General features: G+C 24.7%; 1 long non-coding RNA gene across 1 annotated transcript in view; it reads left to right on the top strand.

The window, feature by feature from the left end:
• Nucleotides 1–21645, top strand: part of LOC107453389 (uncharacterized) — a 209993-nt gene that overhangs the window by 55063 nt on the left and 133285 nt on the right. The window contains exons 2-4 of the long non-coding RNA XR_001585319.3: nucleotides 2410–2461; nucleotides 7976–8176; nucleotides 11101–11150. This is a non-coding gene — a long non-coding RNA (uncharacterized lncRNA). The remainder of the gene's footprint in view (nucleotides 1–2409; nucleotides 2462–7975; nucleotides 8177–11100; nucleotides 11151–21645) is intronic.

The raw sequence follows: 21645 nt of genomic DNA, 5'->3' as shown, positions 1-21645 counted from the left end.
TTGTATTTTTTAAACTAATATCTGATTTTGTTGATTATTGCTTTATTGGTTTAATATAAATCTTTTTTGAAAAATTTAATATTTTAAGGAAAATAAATGTTTAAAAGACATCCTATAGTTTGAAAAATATTTAATTTCTGCTTATTCCAATGCAGTACATAACATACATTTTGGATTTGATTGATTAGCAATTATTTTTTTATGAACCTAATGAACCTAACCTAATGAATTTTATGCTAGATTTTAATGTATTCAAGAATTTTGTAAGAATTAATTTAATCAGATTCCTGTAGACCCTTTTTTAAAAGCTTGTTCATTATATAGAAAGACTGAATTAATTAACAGAATAATATTTAAATGTAAAATGTAAATATTTAAATGTAATATTATTGCAAAATTATGTCTTGCTTGGTTTTAATTATACTTAAATTTTATTCTTACTGAAGTAATAAGAGAATAATTTATTTATTTAATAAAAGGGACAATCTATATGTAAGAAACAATTAGTGATATAAACTTAATTAAACTCAAAAACTGAATAACTAATCCTGAGTTATTTCACATAAGGAATTCAATAAACAAATAGTTTTGTATTTACACTCAAAATTTATTGTTATTGAAATAATATATGAATTTAATTTAATTTAAAAAAGAATATATTTTAGAAATGATAAGTGTTTACATTTAATAAAAACGCACAACACAAATAAAAAATATCAATGTCATTGATTTATGTGTACAAAGAAATTTAATAGGGAAAACGTTTCTCTATACTTTAAAATTTAGTAATGAAAATTATTTTATTTATATAAATAATATGCGACTTTTATTTCTTTCGTTAAAAAGATAAATATTATTTCAATTATATTTTATAAATTATAATAGTCTGTATTTTAATTATGCTCAACTAAAAAAATGACAAAAAAAATTACGAGAAAAATTATTTCTTGAGGGAAAATTAATTAGAGAACGAAATATTTCTGTAATTATACTCAAATTTGATTTTCATTTTAATAATATTTGGAATTCTTTTACTTATTTTATAATAAACTATATTTTGAAATTAATTATTTTAACGAAATCAATTAAGTTAGATTAACGGAAAATTGTTATTGATTCATAGGATAATAATTAATTGATTAGTTAGAGAAAACATTGTAAAGATGCCTAAATTATTTTATTTCTTCAAATTTATTTGATAAAAATTAAAATGCCATAAACAATTAGCAAAATAAATTATCGTTAATTCTAAATTGTGTTAATTAATTTAATAAATTAAGAACAGTTGTCAGAAACATATATGTAAACGATTCATCGTCATAATTTTCAAAAAGGCGATAAATACTTAAATTAGTAACCCTGTCGAATTTGATAAAAATAAAAATGTTATGATTAATTAGCAAAATAAATTATCATACTTTACAAAAATTCTAAATTGTGTTAATTAATTTAATAAATTAAAAACTATTGTCTGAAACATATATAGAAACGATTTATCGTCATAATTTTCAAAAAGGCGATAAATACTTAAAATAGTAACCCTGTCGAATTCGATAAAAATAAAAATGTTATGATTAAGTAGCAAAATAAGATATCATGCTTTACAAAAATTCTAAATTGTGTTAATTAATTTAATAAATTAAAAACAAGCAATGTATAGTCAAAAAACTTATATGGAAACGATTCATCGTCATAATTTGCAAAAAGGCGATAAATACTTAAATAAGTAACCCTGTCGAATTTACAATCCGATTTCACTTAGTGCCTACAGCTAGAATGTAGCCGACTCTTTTCGATAAAACTGGTTGGCTGGTGGAAATCAAGCTCTTCTTTCGTCCAATCAACGTCCTCCTTTCGACCCCAAAGGGGGTAGGGAAAAGATGCAAGGTCGATTCCGGGGCACTATAACAGCTTTCCCCCCTGTTTCACCTATTCTTTTATTTCATTATTTTTTACTTTAGTTTGTTAGTGACTGTCGTCTGATTGGCGGGTTTCTTACTTTGCCTCACACATTAACGATAAAGTAACATCCCACCCCATTAATATTGGCTATCAATAAAGAAAGAAAAAAAAAATATTGGTTTTATTTAGGGAATTCTATTTTGTTCTGAAAATGCCCTTAAATTACTTGTTCATTTTCTAGCGGTCATAAAACTCGTAGGAAAGTATTTTGTAGAGGAAGGAAAAATCAATTCTTTTAAAGTATTTCGTAGAACTCCTTATTACATGTAATTATCTTCTATAGATTTAATGGTAAATTAGAAGTTCTAACAAGTAAATAAAATAACTATTACTGAAATGTTGCATGTAAAAAGACAATTATAATAGATGTTTTCTATTTTTTTTTTTTTTTAGTAACTCTTCAATAATATTATACTACTTAATTAATCAGGGACATTTTCTTTTCAGAATATTTGACTTGAAGGAAATAAATAGGCTTTTCAGAGAAATAAATGTTCAGGTAAAATGATTTCCTACATTTACATTAGCTTTTATGCTAAAATTATAATTAAGTTACAAGTTTGCAATTAAAAATGAGATTTACTATTTTTTTTTCAAGCTCCAAATTTCGGTATTAAAACTGTACTTTGAATTATATGATTTAAGACTTGCTTAAGTCAATATTGTTTGTAATTCAATAATTTTTCCGATTAAGAAAACTTGATAATAGTTAAAGATAAGTAACTTTTGGGTAGACAACAAAATTCCCTCTTTTTTTCTTTTTTTTAATTCTTAAAAGTTTCAAGTGTGGAGGCATTCTATTTTCTTTTCCTGTCACCTTGCCGTTTTACGAGAATTTTGATTCAAAATTCAGTTGAATAGCTCATCTTTAATCTCGACTGGAATGCTGTGCATCTTTGAGGTTAAAATTTCCAATTATAAACTTGGTTTACCAACCAGGTGCGATTTGTTCAACTATGGCATTATCACTTTACTCACAACATTGTTAAGAGCAGCTTTTGAGACTTTTGAGCTTTAATTAAAAGCAAAAAGGAGAAGGTATCGAAAAGTCCCATTTTTTTTTCTCAACTTAAAATTCTATTTTAATGAATTATAAATTCAGATAAACTAACGCGAACAAAAAAAATTTATATTGATTCTTTGTAAGCAAAATATTGCTGTCGAATGAACCAGAACTATGTGCCAAATTCTTTGATTAGATGCGCATTGTTAAAACTTGAAAATGAAATAAAATACTAAATAAAATAAAAGCTAAAAAAAGGTTTCTGATGCAGTATGTATAATAAAAATTATATTAGAAAGAACTATATGATTTTTAAGAGAACACCAGTACTTTTTTTCATCCGCGAAGTATTTTATCTAAACAGTAGCGATAAAATAATAACTGTACATTAGATATTTTCTCTAATTAATGTTTCATTATTAGTAATTTAAAATATTCTAACAACACTTCATTTATCATTCAACCAGTAAGAAAATAAACTGGAAAAAACAAAGCCGTTTCCTTGAAATATCACTTGATACAGTGTTTTTATATTACCAGCAATAGAATATCTATAGATAAAAATTTCTTTGTAAATTAGAAAATTGCTTTAAACTAAATTTAGAAAAAAAATTCGCAGATTTGCTTTAACAATAAAAGCATGAATTTTGTATAAAAATATGTCTAAATAAGATATAGTTTCTAAGAAGGATACATGAAATTTTTGGAGACATAATTCAATTTGCGAAAAAAAAAATCGCATTCTTAAAAAACAAGAAGTTTAAGATTGTTTTAAGTTTCATTTTTTTTTAACTGTAAATTTTTGAACTATAAAGAAACAAAATAGCAAAATGCTTTTTAGGAAATAAATACATTTTCTCACTATTTCGAAATGTTTATCCAGAAAACTGTAGATAAATTTACTGCAAATATTAACTTTAAAACGGAAGCAAATATCTCGCAATCTAGTGATATCTGATGTTTCGTGTTAAAACATTGATTAGAAATACATTTAAATACTGCCGCAATATGTTTTGATGTATATCTTGTCAAAACTGAAAAATTGAAGGATTATTTTAAAAAGGAATTTTTTAAACTATTTGGAGATAGTTTGCATGAAATTTTCCTTTAAAATTTCTATGATACATAACAAACGGGAGAAGTGATAGTTTAAATTTCTCGAGAGAAGTTTTTCCTTTTTATTTAAATAAATATTTTTGAAAAAAAGTCTCTTTTTCTTTTTTTTTTCAAAGTTGGCAAGCAATTTGAACTGTGGAATTCGTGAACTTAAAATCAGAAACGGAATTTAAATAAAATATTTTTTTTTCCTGTTATTTGCTTAAAAATATTTTAAAAAATAGATAAATAAATTAGTAATTATCTATGGCGAAATAGATATAAATTAAAGACTAAAATGAGAACCGAAAAAAAAGATAATAATTATTTCAATCCTTTTCTTTGTGAAAATAAAAACTTAGCATTAAAATGCAAAAATCAGGATGACAGGTGGCGCTGCTGTGCCATCAAAATGAAGAAGTTTCGTTTGTTCCATAACTTGCGACTTGAATCTCTGGATATAACTTTTCTTATAAAGAAAAGATCAATCTCATTTGTAATGAAAAAGAGTTATTTGGAAAGATATTTTTCTTTCATTTACTGAATTATCATTTTTAACTGTACTACGATTATTAACTTGCAGATTTCGTTTATTATCTATATGAAACTTCTTAAAAAATTATCCAAAAAAAATGAAGTGATTGATTACGTCACAATATAATGATACAGAAAATTAATCTTTTATTAAGCAAATATTGATAACTCATAAATATTATGGTGCTATTTTGATGAGTGGTGTTAAAAATTTTGAAAAAATAAATACTGAAAAAGAAATGCAAGCATATTTTTCCAAATTGTTAAAAAATTAGAAACTTAATCTTAAAAATAAGAGCTTATACATTTCTTAAAAATGCGTAGCATCATTAAAGAAAATATATATATTTTTTTCAACTTTGAGTTTATAATGCTAACAGCATCGGCTTATATAATATTTCATCAAACAAGTTTCAACTAAATATCATATATTGTTCCTTGATGGAATCGAATTACATAACTTCCCGTGTCTTAAAACTGAAATTACAAATTTTAATTTTCCCTCTATAATAAAGAACTAACTCTATAGATTCTAAAATTATTTTTTTTCTAGTCACATAGCAGTATTTTCATGTTTTTTTCTGTTAGCGCAACTCGCTATTCCTTTTGATGGCTTTTTCTCAAAACTGAAAATTTCACCACTAAAATAACATTTTCTCTAAAAATAATGCTCGAATAAATCTTAATTTCGGTATATATAATCCTTACATTATTTACATCAAGTTAAAGAACGCTCTAGTTTAAATAGTTTTTCGAAAAACAAATGAACAAAATTGGGATGATTTTTTAAGTGTTTTAGTAATTCTCTTTTCGAAAGCACTACCACTTTTAACTATTGAAGTTAGTAGCACTTTTTACTATTGAAGTTATAAGGATTCTGCTTCAAGAAGTGATCCACTTAACTAAACACCCAAAAACTCATTCATCCCTCAACAATACAAACTAGTTCTATAATTTATCTGATCAAAATTATTCAGAAATAAAAATTTAATACAAAAGGCATATCATTTAAAACGATGCAAAGAAAGAAATTATTTTGCTTTACATTTTAGGCAACCTTATATAATATTACAAAATTCCATTTATTTAAAAAAAAAATTTTAAATTTTATCAAATTTTTATCGTGTTTATTGAGAAATAGTTGATAAATTATAAAGAATTTGAATTAAAGAATTTCAGTAAAATAAAATATAATATCTCTCTTTAATAATTATTCGTTAGATGTATTTTTTTCCGATTTTATAATAACAGTTTTTGAAATTGCATTAAAACATGAACTCGAAGTAAACCTGTATTTTTTTAAGTGTCATGAACCACAATAATGCGCAACTTTGCTTCAATCTTAAAGCGATGACTTGATAATGTTTCAACTTCAATTGATTCAAGGTTTAGTTTAACACTTCATTAATGTTGCTGGCATATTTGCTTGATATTGTGTTACATTTTAAAAATATCATGATTCACTCTGTGAAGAGTTTCCGCATTTGAGACTTTTTTAAATAAAAAATCATACATTTAAAATTAAATTATATTTATTCGACTAAAATATTGCATTTTATATGCTTAATTATAACGTAATACTTACTAAAGATAGGCTATCTCTTAACTTGCTTTTCTTAAAATTTTGTTCGCAATATTTGAAAGTACAAAACATTTATTTATCTATTAGTATTTATTTATAAGCGCTATATAAACTGATATCACTTTAATTCTAAAATATACAATAAAATACTTTCATTGGAACTAGCTCCCCTTCGCTAATTAACTTTGGATAAAATGTTAGTTAATTAGTTTTACATAAGAATAATTAGCTTATTAATTCCACATAAAATTACATAAAAACTCTTCAAATTTTTTTTATGCTGTTTTAAAACATTACTCATTTATCTTTTCCTATTTTAAGTTTTTAGGACTTTAGTGCACGCTTCAAATTTAAAGATTAAATGACAGCTTATAAATAATACAAAATTAGAAATATTTCACAATTATCATTTATAGGGGCAAAATTTATGATTGAATATGTAAACGTGTATAAATCTAAATTTCTTTATCGAAAGAATAATCTTATACTTACAAAAAATAGAGTAATTTGATCTTTAATTTTTGGTATATTTAATTTTTAAATGTTGACCTTGTTTTTTCTTTCTTTTTTTTGTTATACCTTTTTTCACACTTCATATATTAGATTTAAATTATACGTACAATTTCAGACCTATTATCAGGGTAGAAATGTACAACCACTTACATGCAATCATCCTAAATTCCTCGCTTACAACGTAAAACCTTTGTTGAGATGTTAAGATAATTATTTAATATATAACAATATCAAAAATTTAATATTGCCATATACTTAATATGGAAGCATAGAATTTAATTTATATTTAAAATGAATTAAGAAAATACTTTCATTTAAGTTTACTTATCCTTTTGCGAGAAGATTCTTTTTACGTGCAATAACAATTTCTAAATCTGTATGAAAAATGCATCCTAAATATGTTATAAATAATTCAAAAGAATGTCTTTGTTTTTGAAAGGGCAGAAAAATGGATATAGACAGTCGTGTATTTTCTTTATCTGATTTTTTTCTGAAAAAGGAAGATCAACTCAATTTAAAATAAACACATATTTCATACAAAAAAATTAGCATAATCTTATAAAAAATATTGCTGATGGAAGGAAAGTTTGAAATAAGCTTTTTAATTTGATTTTAAACTTTAAATCTGATCAATTATAGCAATATGTTTGATGTGTACGATTTAATGTACATTTAAAATGTATTAAAAATATTTTTAAAGTTTTCAAGAAGTTTATGAAAACGTTTGTTAACGCTTGCAACATTCGTACATAAAGATGAAACACTCTTAAAATGATTTATAAAAAGTGAATTTTTGTTTAGTTATTTTTTTGGTCAAATAACTATTTGTTGGTTAAAGCCTATTCCAGCTTGCAGTTTCTTTCGAGAAAATATCGTAACTCACTTTACGACAAGTTTATTATATTTTAAAGAACGAAAACTTAGTTTGAAAGAGAAAAAAAATTGAACATAATCTCCAGGAAAAGCGATATTAATGCAAGAAAAGTTTTATCATTTCTTCCATTAATAACTATACATTTATTACCGGGCGATGAACTTTCATAAATTATGGAATAAACCCATAACTTACCATAAAACACTTTTCACCTGCGATGGGTTTTATAACTTTCAGGTGTAAGAAAATGCACAAAATAACTTAAGCAGATGAAGGAAATCCCCATCATGTTCTACGTTAAACTAAAGAAATTATTATATTGGCAAATAACGACACTAAAATCGGTAAAAAAAAATTTAAGGCTTGCCTGAATGACTTATAAATCTTAGGGTTCATTTTTGTCTTTTTATAGCGACATTTTACGACGTCCGATGGCAACAATAAGGAAGTGGAGCAACCCTGAGTGAACGCGTGCCAGGGGCGTTGCTTTCACCATTCAAGATGGCCTTATGCCCCATACACGTCCTTAAGATTTTTTTTTTCCTTCAAGAAAAGAAGGGAGATTCACAAAAGAACATGAATGCATAAAAAAAGTATCCGAAAAAAAATCCAGGTAAGTCATTGCCCTTCGTAGAATTTTGTGGCGTGGGCTATAACGCTATGTAAATCCAGGTTTTTTAATTTTTCAATAATTAAGAGTTCAAGTAAAAAATAAACCAAAGCTAATATAAGGTATTCGAATCACTAAATTTAAGTTTTACTTATCAATTAAATTAAAAAGTGGCAGGAGAAAGAAGTTATGAAACAAAATCTGTAATGTTTTTTTCTATAAATGGAAAATGTCAGCAGAAAGTTAAGTTTAGAAACAATGAATAATAATGTATAGTTAATGATAATTTGTTTTTACAATATTTATTACAATAGTATCCGAAAACAAATGCACTGCCCTTCGCAGAATTTTGTGGTGTGGGCTATAACGCTATGTAAATCCAGGTTTTTTAATTTTTCAATAATTAAGAGTTCAGATAAAAAATAAACCAAAGCTAATATAAGGTATTCGAATCTCTGAATTTAATTTTTACTTATCAATTAAATTAAAAAGTGGCAGGAAAAAGGAGTTATGAAACAAAATCTATAATGTTTTTTTCCGTAAATGGAAAATGTCGACAGAAAGTTAAGTCTAAAAACCGTGATATAATAATGCTTAATTAATGATAATTTCATTTTACAATATATATTACAATAGTATCCTGCCCTTCGTAGAATTTTGTAGCGTGGGCTGTAACGCTATTTAAACCTAGGTTTTTTTAAATTTTCAATAATTAAAAGTTCAAATAAAAAATAATATAATGTATATGAATCACTAAATTTACATACTTATCAATTATTAAATTAAAATGTGGCCAAAATAAGGAGTTATGAAACAAAACCTATAATTTTATTTTCCACAAATTGAAGACGCGGCATAAAGCTGAGGCTAAAAACTATGACAATATAATGTTTAGTTAATGATTACAATCTTTATTCATCATTATTAAATAAATCAAAGAAATAAAACTATTAATATTCAACAGATAATATCTGGATTATTCTCAATCACATGTTAAAATTTGTGTATTTTTGTTTAAGAAAGAAACTAAAATAAGACTAACATACTGACATAGTATACTTGTCAATATAATAGTACTTTAATGTACATTAATAATCTTTTGATTTTTATTGGAATAAAAATATAATGTTGATTTTTATTCAGAATAAAAATATGTACGGAAAGTAAATAAAAAAAGCAATTTAGTTTTTTTTGGATATAATGCATTACATTTAGGACAACACATTATTGAGAAAAAGTTACATTTTCAAATATTCATTTAATAATTTGCACTCGCATCATGCCATTAAATCTTTCTTCCATGTTTTTTAAGTTAAATTTTACCCCACAATTAAAGAGGATAATTAAATTTTATTAATATTAAGATGATTTTAATTGGTTATATAGTGAAATGTTTAACAAATCAATGATTATTAAACCTTGATATTCAGGAATGATAAAATATTATGATATATTGGTTAAATATTATATTTGTATTATTTATTTGCTAAGGGGCTTCACATATCCGGAACAAACAAAATGGAATACAAGTGAAATAATAGATGACCATTTTCTCTCATATGAAATAAAATTATTATCATATTTTCATGCTTATATAGAATTATACAACTTTCGAAGAATTGAAATATTTTATTTTCTTAACAGAGTTTGATTCAACTTAAAATATTCCAAATTATTCAAATTTTTAAAGATAAAAATAAATATTTTCAGAGGTATAGTTTAGTGAAATAGTTTTAGTAATAGTTGAAATAGTTTAGATAAATAGTTTAGCAAAAAAAATTCTTTCTTAATATTTATTTTAATCTTATTGCTTTTAATACCTTAACAAATTCTAATTCTAATTTAATACCTTACTAATTCTATTCTACCAAAAACTATTTTAAAAATTTCTGAGCATTCGTTTGTTTATATTAGATTATTTTAGAATCACATAACGTTTCTATGAAATATTAGACCTTGCAGCTCTTCAACAACATTTCAATAAATTGTCCGCAATTCACACATTTTTAATTTAAATCTGTCTGTAATTTCAAAATTTAATATGCTGCTAAATGTTTGATACTGCGCTAACTAGAAAAATAAAGGATTCTAAATGATTAAAAATAAATATAAATAGGCATCTCAACAAATTAAGCTGTTTTTCATGGTAACAATTCAAAATTATGCAGTTTAAATACAAATTATTGTGTTGTGCATAATTTTAATCACAGAGAGAGAGTCTGAAAAATATATTATTTATGGGATTTTGAAAATTCTTTTTTTTTTTTCATTTAAAATTGAAATCCTATTAGGAAACAATTTTCTGCCTTTATATATTATAAATAATTGTTTAGATTTAATTTATTTTTTTTTGCATTTATTTACGATCCAGACTGGCTCAGTAGTTAAAACACTGAACTGTCATTATGAAGAACAGGTGTTCAACCCCCCCCCCCGTGACTTCTTGAAGTTCACACAGCTTCAGATTGATAAACGAGAGTCTTTTTGGGAAGTAAAGGCTACCGGTACGCAATGCTGCCTCTATTGCCAACATCATACCGTGAAATTGTACAGACTAAACCTCCTTTGAATATAAGTAACTAAAAATATCAGATTTATAAAATTTAAAACCACCGATCATTGAAGCTTAAAACTGAAATTAGTTATGTTTACTTATAACCAAAATAAGCAAAAAAATAAAACCACAAGGATGAGAAATGTTAAAATTGTTCGAGTTATATTATAGTTATTATGCAGTCTTATGCTTGTATTTATAGTTACACCATGAAAAGTAATATGAGCATTATAACTTTGCTCTAAAAGAAGCAAAATTTGAAATATTCAGTATCAGCAATTAATTTCGACTATAAATTTAATACGTAATATTAATAATAGTGTTTCCTCTGAGAAATTGCAAAAAAAACTTTAACATATACTTTCTTTTTTAGGATTAAAAGTTAAAATGGAAGAGAAAGAAAGGAGAAGGGATTGAAAGAAGGTATCTTATAATTTTTATTCAGCTAAATAAACTGAACATTAAGTCTTGGATAACATTGTTTACAAGCAGCAATATTGCATTTTTAATACATTGAATTGTTCAAGTAATTAATAAGATGCATTAGAACTGTAATCGACAGGGTAAAAAAAGTTCCGGTAAAACTAACATACTTGTATTGTAATGAAATTTCTTGTGAAAATGAAGGCATAAATTTGGTAATGAAATCAAAATGTAATGCTTTTAAATTAATCAGTTCGCCATTTTTCTGCTCGTATTGTAGCGATTTACCGGAAATTCTGGTTTTCAAAATTACAGTTCCTATGAGTAAAAATTCAAAATTGAAAACTAAATTTAACCGAATGAATGCTCTTTATGCCATGCTCTAAAGTATCATGATAAAATTAACTAATTTTTCTACATTTACTACCAAACAGCATGAAAATAAAACTATATTTTATTGTTAATTCCACCTAAGTCAGAGCTCTTTGGTAAAATTTAACCGTTACTTGTCGATGTTTCTGTAGAACAGAAACACGGCAATTTATACAATATTCTGGTAGTTTCGACCATAATTTTTCTTCTCAGTGTATATTTTGTAGAAATGCATGTTGTCAAAATTTAATTTTTGAAGTTTCGTCATGCACTAAGCTTTATATTCAGTGCAAATTTTCATGATGTGTTTAATGTAGCTATTTCTGTTATAGATTTTATGACCTTTTGAAATACTCTTCACCGTATTGTTTTCAAATAAGTAAAAATACTGTTTACGCTATTTATGACGATTGTATAGTTACAATGTAACAATTTTAAGCAATTTATTAATGATAAAGGGAAATTTTCCAGGCATGTGAGCCATTAAAAAATTTTTTATGTAACATTTTCATTTTTGTAATACGATAAATTCCTTTTAAGGAAATAATTGAAGTTTTACATTTTTTTAACGTTTGGAAATAAATGCCAACAAAAAATTACTTAAAAGCTGTTATAAACATATTCCTTAGTATAAATTAAATTAAATAGTAGTAATAAATAAATCAGAGTGTGATTAAATATCAAATAGAGATGAAATGATTGTTTGAGTTTGATTTAAGAAGTTTAAATCAAAAAATATTAATTATAAGATGTTTTTAGAAACCAGATAGTTTCTTTTTGATATATTTGAATGAAATTGAATAGTTATATGATATTTTTTTTCTTAAGAATCAATTGTATTATTTTGTAAGTTACATTCCTAGATTATTTTATTTTATTTATTAAAAGGATTTTTCCTTCATGATTTATATTAGTTTTGCTGGAAATACTAAATTGCAATTTAATATAGAATAGTTTTTTTATTTTATTTTTGAAATATCATTGGATTTTCGCATGAATCCGTTAAGTTGAAATAAGATTATGGAAATTGCATTTGGTGCAAATTATATATATTTTTCTTATAAAATAATGTGAATTTTTAAAAATATATATATTTTTAATTAGAGTTTAAAAATTTTCGTGTAGAAAATGAAGCTTTCTGTCCCTTTAATATCATTGAACTCAGGAAACTTTGATAAAAAGATATTTCTCTTAAGTATAATAGAATATCTTTAGTAATTGCATTAATAATTATGAGCAGTTTATTACAGATTTTCTCACTGTCTAGTGTCTGTAAAGAAAAAAATTGCTTATACTTTAATATTGTGAATTCACATGGCAAAATTTATTATGTTATAACTTGTTTTGTCATTTTTTAATTTGAAATTCAAACTAAAACTTTTGTATACACTGCTTTTAAAAATAAGTTAGAGGTGATTCTTAATAAAGCATATTTGCTTTATAAGTAGCAGAGATACAAACAACCATCTAAATCAGAATGAATTTTGTAAAATTAAAGATATAATAATTAAATATAACAAATTGCTTCAAAACTTGAAAAACTAATTCAAAAGCATCTTAAAGAAATTTTATACACAAGACAATAATAAATTTGTAAATGCTAAGTAAATAAAGCAAATTGTGTAAAATAAATTGCATAAAGCCATGTTTTTTTATTCAAAAACTAACCACAAACGAGATATTAATTGGAAAAACTTTTAAAAAATGATGAATTTCACATCAGTTTATATATTTTTTTGAATGAAAGTGCAAGTTTAAGAGAACAGGTAACAAAATTTTAAACTTATTATGAAATTTTCAATTGAATTGATGTCTCAAAAAAGTATATGTTTTTAAGAGTTAATAGATTTATTAGAAATTTATTTAAATCTGTAAATTAGCATATTATGTAAAAGTTTGCTTACTAAGCCTATTGTAATGGGCTCATTATTTTTTGAACACATTTAAGCGAACTATGCTAACAGACTACATGACACGAAAATTATTATGCAATAGCATATTATAGTAAAAATTGTTTTTTTTAAATGGCCAGTGTGAAAAAGACATTAAATTTCTTTATTATCTGATCTGAAAATTATAGTTTTTTTTAATTAACATCTTATTTATTGAATTTTATGTATATAAAAAAGATCTATTATTTACAAATAAACACAATTTACAATAGTAATTAATAAAATGATTAAAAGCAAAATTTAGAGTTCAAGATAAATTTCATTGTGATTTTTAAAATTAGATAACATCAACTTAAAAAAATTGTACATGGCATTCAATTTATCATTAAATGCAGAAACTGAAGGTGAAATTATTTAATATTAATAAATAATAAAACAGAAAATCATTGTAGCAGCAGGAGTCTTATTCTAGGAGCATTGTTATTCTAGCTCAAAAAGTTTGTAATTTTTAATACCTCGTCTATCTTTTTTTCGATTTTTATTTCTAACAACTTTAACAGCTATTTCTAACAGAAATTTCGCATTTGGTGTTTAAAAATTGTAAATCGCTATAACGTATTTTAGATAAAAATAATGAACCAAAATTCCAGTTACTGAAATAATATTAATTAGAAAATAAATTTTTGAGAATTTTTATTTTCGTTTCGTTTCGTTATTATAAAGGAAGATTTACAGAAATAAATTGCGAAAATAATGCAACCAAAATATAATCTAACAAGTTGTAAATATAATGAAACATATTAAGGAAGCATAAAACTGCAGTTTAAAAAAATTAGTACACGCTAATTCATGTGTTTATAAAGGCATTTTAAGTGATATTCAACTTTTTCATGTGATTATATTAAAATTCTAGTCTAAAATTATGATATAAAATTTGTTTGACAGAGTGAAAATGGAAAATTTACTTATTGAGTACAAAATGTAGAATTACATGAACTTTTTGTTTTATACATAATAAAAGCATAAGCGTATTTTATATCCTTATTATATATTATAAGCATTCATAATATTTTATGCCAATGTCATCGAGGTTTCTTTCTAAACATCAAAAAACTAGCACTGCACATTTTTCGACATTTTAAAATATGATGAACCACAAAATTCATTCCAGATTTCCTCAAAGTCATGCTGGCTCAGAACAGAACCATTTTATTTGATTTAATGAATCTACCTAAGTTAAAAATTTGGATGGTTTTACAATGATGGACCAACATCATCTTGATGGTAACCATCAATAATTCCATTATGAACCATTGTATTTTCGATGGCAACCAACATAGGTAACCAACACCCCAAAGTAGGAATTTGAGATTTATGATGGTCAAACATAATAGCACCTTTTTTGATGATTTGTTCAAGTTCAACCATCAGAAATTTCCGTCATAATTTCGTAGAAAACAAATGTTGATACGATCATGAACCACCATCACCCCAATGTAGGAATTTGGACTGATTTTTGATGGTCCAACATAAAGAAAAACGAAATTGTTTTGATGGTATATTCCTGAGAACCAACAAGAATTCTCATTAAACCATCATGGAAATGTATTGTTTTAATCGTCATGGAACCATCACGAATTATCATGAATTGTTGGTCCATGTGAATCGAACTTCACTTGATGGGTAACCATTATAGTATTAAAGTAGCATTTTCCATCTTGGAATGATGGAAGTTTGTTGGCATATTAAAAACCGTGAAAGCATAATGGAAAATGTTGGATGATGGTGACCATCAAATGATGTTGGACCATCATGAATTGCACTGAAACCAACATAAACCATCAAAATGTTTTGATGGAACCATCAAGAATTTCGACTTGGGTAAGATTCAATCTGAAAGAAAACATGGTACAGTGTCACATTCTACTAAGGTTGCTAGAAATTTGCATAGCATTTTGTTAAAGGTTCAACATAGTGCACATTAATATTATATTTGGATGTAGAGCCTTTGAGCATAAAGATACATTGAGAAAAAAAAGTATGGTCAAAACTATATGGTAAAATTTATCTATAAGAACTCTATAAGAACACGAAAAAGGTCGGAAAGTTTTACGTAAGCACTTTGGTAAGGATTTTGGTAAAATTAACCATAAAATATAATTTTATAATAAGTAATGAACTTTGCTAAATATGATAAAATTTGTCAATTTTTATCATGATTCCTTTTAACATGGCAGAAAATCCATTTATACGGTTAAATTATTATTATTTTTTTCAGCTTAGTAATTTTTTACTAAATATGTGGTAATAGGAATTATAATTTTTAAAAGGAGACTTTCAGGTAAAAACTAACAATATGAACCGAAAAATTACCGAATGGATGATTTATATACCACATATTTTGATTTCATAAACCACAATTATGTTTTTATATATTTTTTATTATCAGAAATGCCATTACCATGCAATACCGTATTTTTACTAGAATTTTTTTCTTCTTACAAAGAGAAATTTTCAAAACTTGTAATTTCAAAACTGGCACTAAATTATATCCTTATGAAAATTTCTTTAATTAGTAACAACTAAGTGTTAACTTTTGAAGAAAGAAATGGTTAAATTTTAAGGCATTTTTCACTTTTTAACAAATGTAGAATTGAAAGCAGGCTTAGAAAGTTACAATCTTGAGAAATTTTTTGAAGTCAATCTCTAAACCTAATGAAACATATAAAATATACATTTATAAGGCTCAAATTATTTATGACGTAAGAAATTATTCCATTTTCAAAAGAGAAAAAAAATGTTTAAAATATCACTGACATTTTCTGCATGATTTTAACATGATAAAGAATATCATCTAATGTATCGCCTTCTTTTACAACAACTTCTAGTAATGTGTGATATGAAAATAGTGTCACATTTTGCTACTCATAGCGGCATAAAGACTTTCACATTGAATGAAGAGTCTTTCAGGAATAGTGTTCACGGCTGTCAAAATATTTTGCATTTTGCATGTCTTGTTGAGATGCTGAGAGAAACGAGACAATTCATGAGGAAAAAGTAAAAACGAAACAAGGGAAAACATAAGATAAAATATGTTTTGTTGGCTGCATAACATATATAAATTCTGAAAAAATAGATGCCAACAAATATTCAGAAAAATATAAGCTAGCGAGAATTATGGCTTTTTTGAAATTTTCATATCTTCGGTAAATCAAATAGTTATCCCTAAGTATTAATACATTTGTTTATGTATTAAGTATGCTATATGAAGCTAACTTTTGTAAAAATAATAGTAATTTATCTTGTATATTTAATATCTGGGAGAATTTAACAGATTGTTAAATGTTTATAGCCTGAATAAAATTCTTATCACAGCATGTGCATTGTAAAATAAAATTACCATTTAAAATTAAGGTAAAAATAATGGCACACGAAATGCCGGTAATTTTCACACACATAAAATACACTTTTGCACTTCCGGTAAATTGCACTTTTCCGGGACGAGTTACAAAACAAAAAATCTTATACACCTTAAGTTTTTACAGTATTAATTACCGTAAAACAATTTAACCATTCTGGTTAAATAAATATTGCTATACATTTACTGAATAATATTTTACGATTAAAAGGTATTTTACGTTGAAACGGGGTTTGTTAAAACGGGTATGAGTTAAACGGGTAACCCAGAGTTCCAATGCTTTATACCATTGTTTGATAGGGAATTTATTACAGTGTTGTAAATAGTTATTCAGAAACATTTCAAATATCTTAACTTTAAATATCCTTTTAAATTATTTAAGCTTAATTATTTTGTCTTCATACTTTAATTCGTTTTGTGTATATTATTCTTATCTTATCTAAATTTTATAAACATCATCTCTAAAAAGAATTATTCCTAAATTTGATGATTACTGATAAAATCATTGAAATGAGATGGGTATTGATCGTAAAGAATGATTATAAAAATGCATATAACTGATAAAAGCCTAGGTATAATTCCATATATAATACATCCTATTAAAACAATTATACTATCTATACATCAAGTGTATATTAGCTAATCTATGCTCTAATACTAGCTAATATATACTGCTAAGAATCTTAGAAGGAGTCTGAAAGTCTAATATTCAGTAATTAATATCTGGAACTATAATAAGAATTTAGAATTTAGTGACGTATAAAATACGGCGTACAGAAGTGTCAGTAAAAAAGTAGTTAATAAATTTTTCTATTATTAAAATTTTAAAGTAAGCAATTGATTGGAATTTCTACTTTATTCAGAAAGCAATTTAGAGAAAAATTTTAAACACTTTTTTCAATGTTAAAAACTATTTAACATTTAATTACATAAAAAACCATGTTTTTAAACAAACTTTTATTCTATTAATAAGATTATATTCTACTAATTATCATATAATAAATTAGAGAATATAATGCATCTATTTAATAGTTGTTACTTGACATACGTTTTTCGTGTAAGAGGAAATAAAATTATTTTTTAATTGTGAGCTTCAACTGTACTGTTAATCCTTATACAACAATCTGCAAGAGTGAAAATTACTTTAAAGATAATCACTCAAATTAAAAGACAAATTGACGATGAAAAAAATAAACATTAATTATTGAAAAGATTTTTTAAAAAAAACATGCATAGATTTCGGATCATTTATAAACACGTAAAATAAATCTTAACAGTTTTTCCAGAAAAATATTTCTGCATATTTTCATAAAAACAAAATGAAATTTGTTATTAAATAAAAAAGACTTTAATACCATCAATAATTCTATTATGTAACAAATCTTGTCAAAATTAGAGTTATAATTTTAAAAATTATTTAATACAGTATTTATGAATATGCTTTTAAATATTTTGAAAGGATGTTTTAAATATTTTGCAAAATATAAATAGTGTAATATGATTCGATATATTTAAATTTAGCTGCAAACATTGAATTATACTTCAAATAGTTTTGCCTTACTTACCAGTTTGAATATATTAACTTTATTTGAAACTCATTAATGTTTTTCAGACTAATTAAAAAACTCATTCTTTCATACTTATTTTTATTAAATAATAAAAGCTATTGCACAAAGGAAAATTTCAAATTAAAAAGCAATTTTAAAATAAGGGATTTAGTAATAAAAAAAGATTACATAAAATTGTTGCAGAAAAATTATATACCTTCTAACCTCTGAAATAGTAGTTATAAAGAAGAGCTATTTTCGCACTCTGGAAATGAAATCAAAAAAGCATTATTTTTGATATAAAATGAACGAAAATATACAGTTGGCGACCAATCTCATCATTTCTTCAAAATGTGAATTGGTATTTGAAATTCATGGTTTTTCAATATTGCAAAATGAAATATTCAGACTGATTCCAAAATCATTTTAACGTTCTTCAGGAACGGAATTCAAGTAACTTATGAAATGATGAAAATATTGCGAATAAAATAAATAAATTGAAAAATCGAATAGGGTAAATTTTTTTTCTTCAAAAATAGCAACTCATCGCAACTACACTGAACGAAGAAAGAAATTATTCTCTTTCAAAATTTTTTCGAAACAAATAAGAATAATAAGAAGAGTAAATCCGACCTAAGGACATATGCAATAATATTGAAGAATGGTACTATCCTAGCAATGTAATGGGTTATTGATATTTCCTCTGAAATTGGGCAAATCCGCTTCAGGCTATAGATAACGCATTGCAGGTGCTCACCGAATTGAAAAACATGCGTTCTTATTAATGCTTATGCAGGAAAAATTTAATCATGTCTATGTTCATAGATCGAATACCGAAGCTTTTGTTCATATTTCGAATTTTAGAATATTAAAGAGGAAATGCGTTCACAAGCTTGGGGGAAAATATTTATATTTGTACAGAATGTTCAATAAATTTCGAATTGCTGGTATGAAAATAGAAAATATAACATTGGGTGAATGGAAAATATGATATTAGGTGAATAGAAAGTATAATATTGCTTATGATCTGGTTCAAAAGGCATTTTGTTATCATAAAAAGATTTAAATATATGAGAAAAAAGGAAAGGATAGTATTGATAATTGAAAAATACTCGTTATAAATATTTGAAGCACAATACATATTTAAAACTAAAGATGTCATTCTAGGTCATGATTGTTTCAATATAAACTTTTTCCCCTTTTAACAGAGTAATTTTTACGGTGAACATCCATAACCATTTTTACAAACTCAGTTCAGTTGCATATTTTGTCTTCAATTTACTAAAAAATATTTGGTAAAAATATTCATAATGTTGAAATTAATATAAAAAGTTAGATGATTGTGATAGTGAGAATTCAAAGTTATCATTGCGCGAGCTATACTAGAAAAGCAAAAGGTTAAAAATACCACTTAAAACTACTGGCCTTTTTTCATGACTTTTCACATTTAAATTCACGAAAATTTAATATACGCTTTTTATTTTGCATAACTATATACAAGATGCTTTTTATTGTGAATATGCAAGGAAACTGAAAGATGACCGTCAGTTTTCTTTTTTATTAGCATTAAAGAAAATAAAAATTTGCATTGCAATTAATAATGTTACAACTAAAAAAAAAGCATATCTTTATTTAAAAAAGGAATTTACCCGAAAATTGAAGTGCTAAAAAGTCATTTAATACAGCTTTAAGCAATAATTTTAATTTAGCTAGCAGCTCACTTTTAATAAAAATACTGATCATTAGCTGTATCAAAACTACCTTTCTCTTATTTTAAATTGAGGCAATGCTAAGAAATATTCAAAATATAAAAATCAAAAACGCATCAAAATTATGTAAACATATTTTGTTGAAACTCTTAAATACACTTTAAAATAATAACTTATTTCATTAAAGCATTTTAAGAGAATGTATGTAACAATGTAATTTAAAATATTTCAAGAATATAATTCTAGAAACATTTTCATATACCCACATTTGTAGTTTCTGTAGCCATTACGTAGATTAATTTTCTGAAAATATTTAAGATTTCATTAAGACATGTTCATAATGTTATTAAAATTATTTTCGTGCTTTTTATTTGCGTTTTTAATACTTACATGTAGGAAACTGTTTGGCATGTTAAGAAATGCAAATTATTGTATAATTTGTAATTAGAATTTAGTTATAGATGATCTGAAATTATTAAACTATTCTTAAATAACTTGTTATACGAAAGCATTAATTATACAATTCTTGAAAATTAAAGCAACCAAATTAGAAAAATTTACAAAAGTTTTGAAGAATAATTTTTTAAGCATTCCACTTGGTAAAAACAATACTTTCGTTTTCAGTTACATTCGCACGAAAATTATTTATAAACATATAATTTTAAAACGAATGTGGCATAAAATATTTTATATCTGGAAATTTTCATCGAATTGTAATTTTTTATTTAAATTAAATTGCATTTTGAAATTAGGAATATTTTTTGAAATCATCACTTAAATGCAATAGAAAGATCTATTTTGCTTGCTGGTTCAAAAAGTTTGAATATTATTATTACTTAAATTATTTTGCATATTTTCATTTTTTAAAAAGTAAAAACGAGTGCAAATTGAAATGGATTAAAAAAAATGAAGTACACGTATTTATGTCATTCTATTCATGAAAGTTATAATTTAACGTTAAAACATGTATTGTTTAGGAAAGAAGTTTTGCGAAATATCATTTTTCAGAGTGCCTTTATACATCGTTCTTGATTGATTCGTGATTGAAGTTAATTTATTTTTGTAAATTGTGTTTTTTTTTATCTACGTAAAGATATTATATATTATGTACTTAATTAAATCGTAGAATAAAGTCTATTAATTTATGGAACTTTTGATGTTTCGAAAATTATAGAACTAAATTATTGATAATAGCTTAATTGCTGGCAGTATAACTTGCAACATAAGGTCTGAATAAAATTTTTTTAATACGTTTCTAGAATATAAATTCTATTAAACATGTAAAGAATAATTGTTTTCTTTAGTTTTACTATGTTATAAGCTTAATTTGATGCTATTGTCAAAAATTATTTTTTTCAATGAATTTTAAGAGATTTAAATTTGTCATATATATTTAAAATTTAACATGAAAAAAAATTTTTAAAATCTTGTGATTAATTAAATCTTACTTTTTCTGAAACAAGTGCGATTTTGTAACTTTAGTAGCTATAGTTGTTAGATTTGATTTTATATAAAAATGTTAGCAAAGAGCCATTTATCGCTTCGTTTTTCTTTTTA

Source organism: Parasteatoda tepidariorum, chromosome 4 (assembly GCF_043381705.1).
Source record: "Parasteatoda tepidariorum isolate YZ-2023 chromosome 4, CAS_Ptep_4.0, whole genome shotgun sequence".
Lineage (NCBI taxonomy): Eukaryota > Metazoa > Arthropoda > Arachnida > Araneae > Theridiidae > Parasteatoda > Parasteatoda tepidariorum.
Note: the sequence above shows the minus strand (reverse complement) of the source record. Positions and strands in the feature narration are given on the sequence as shown.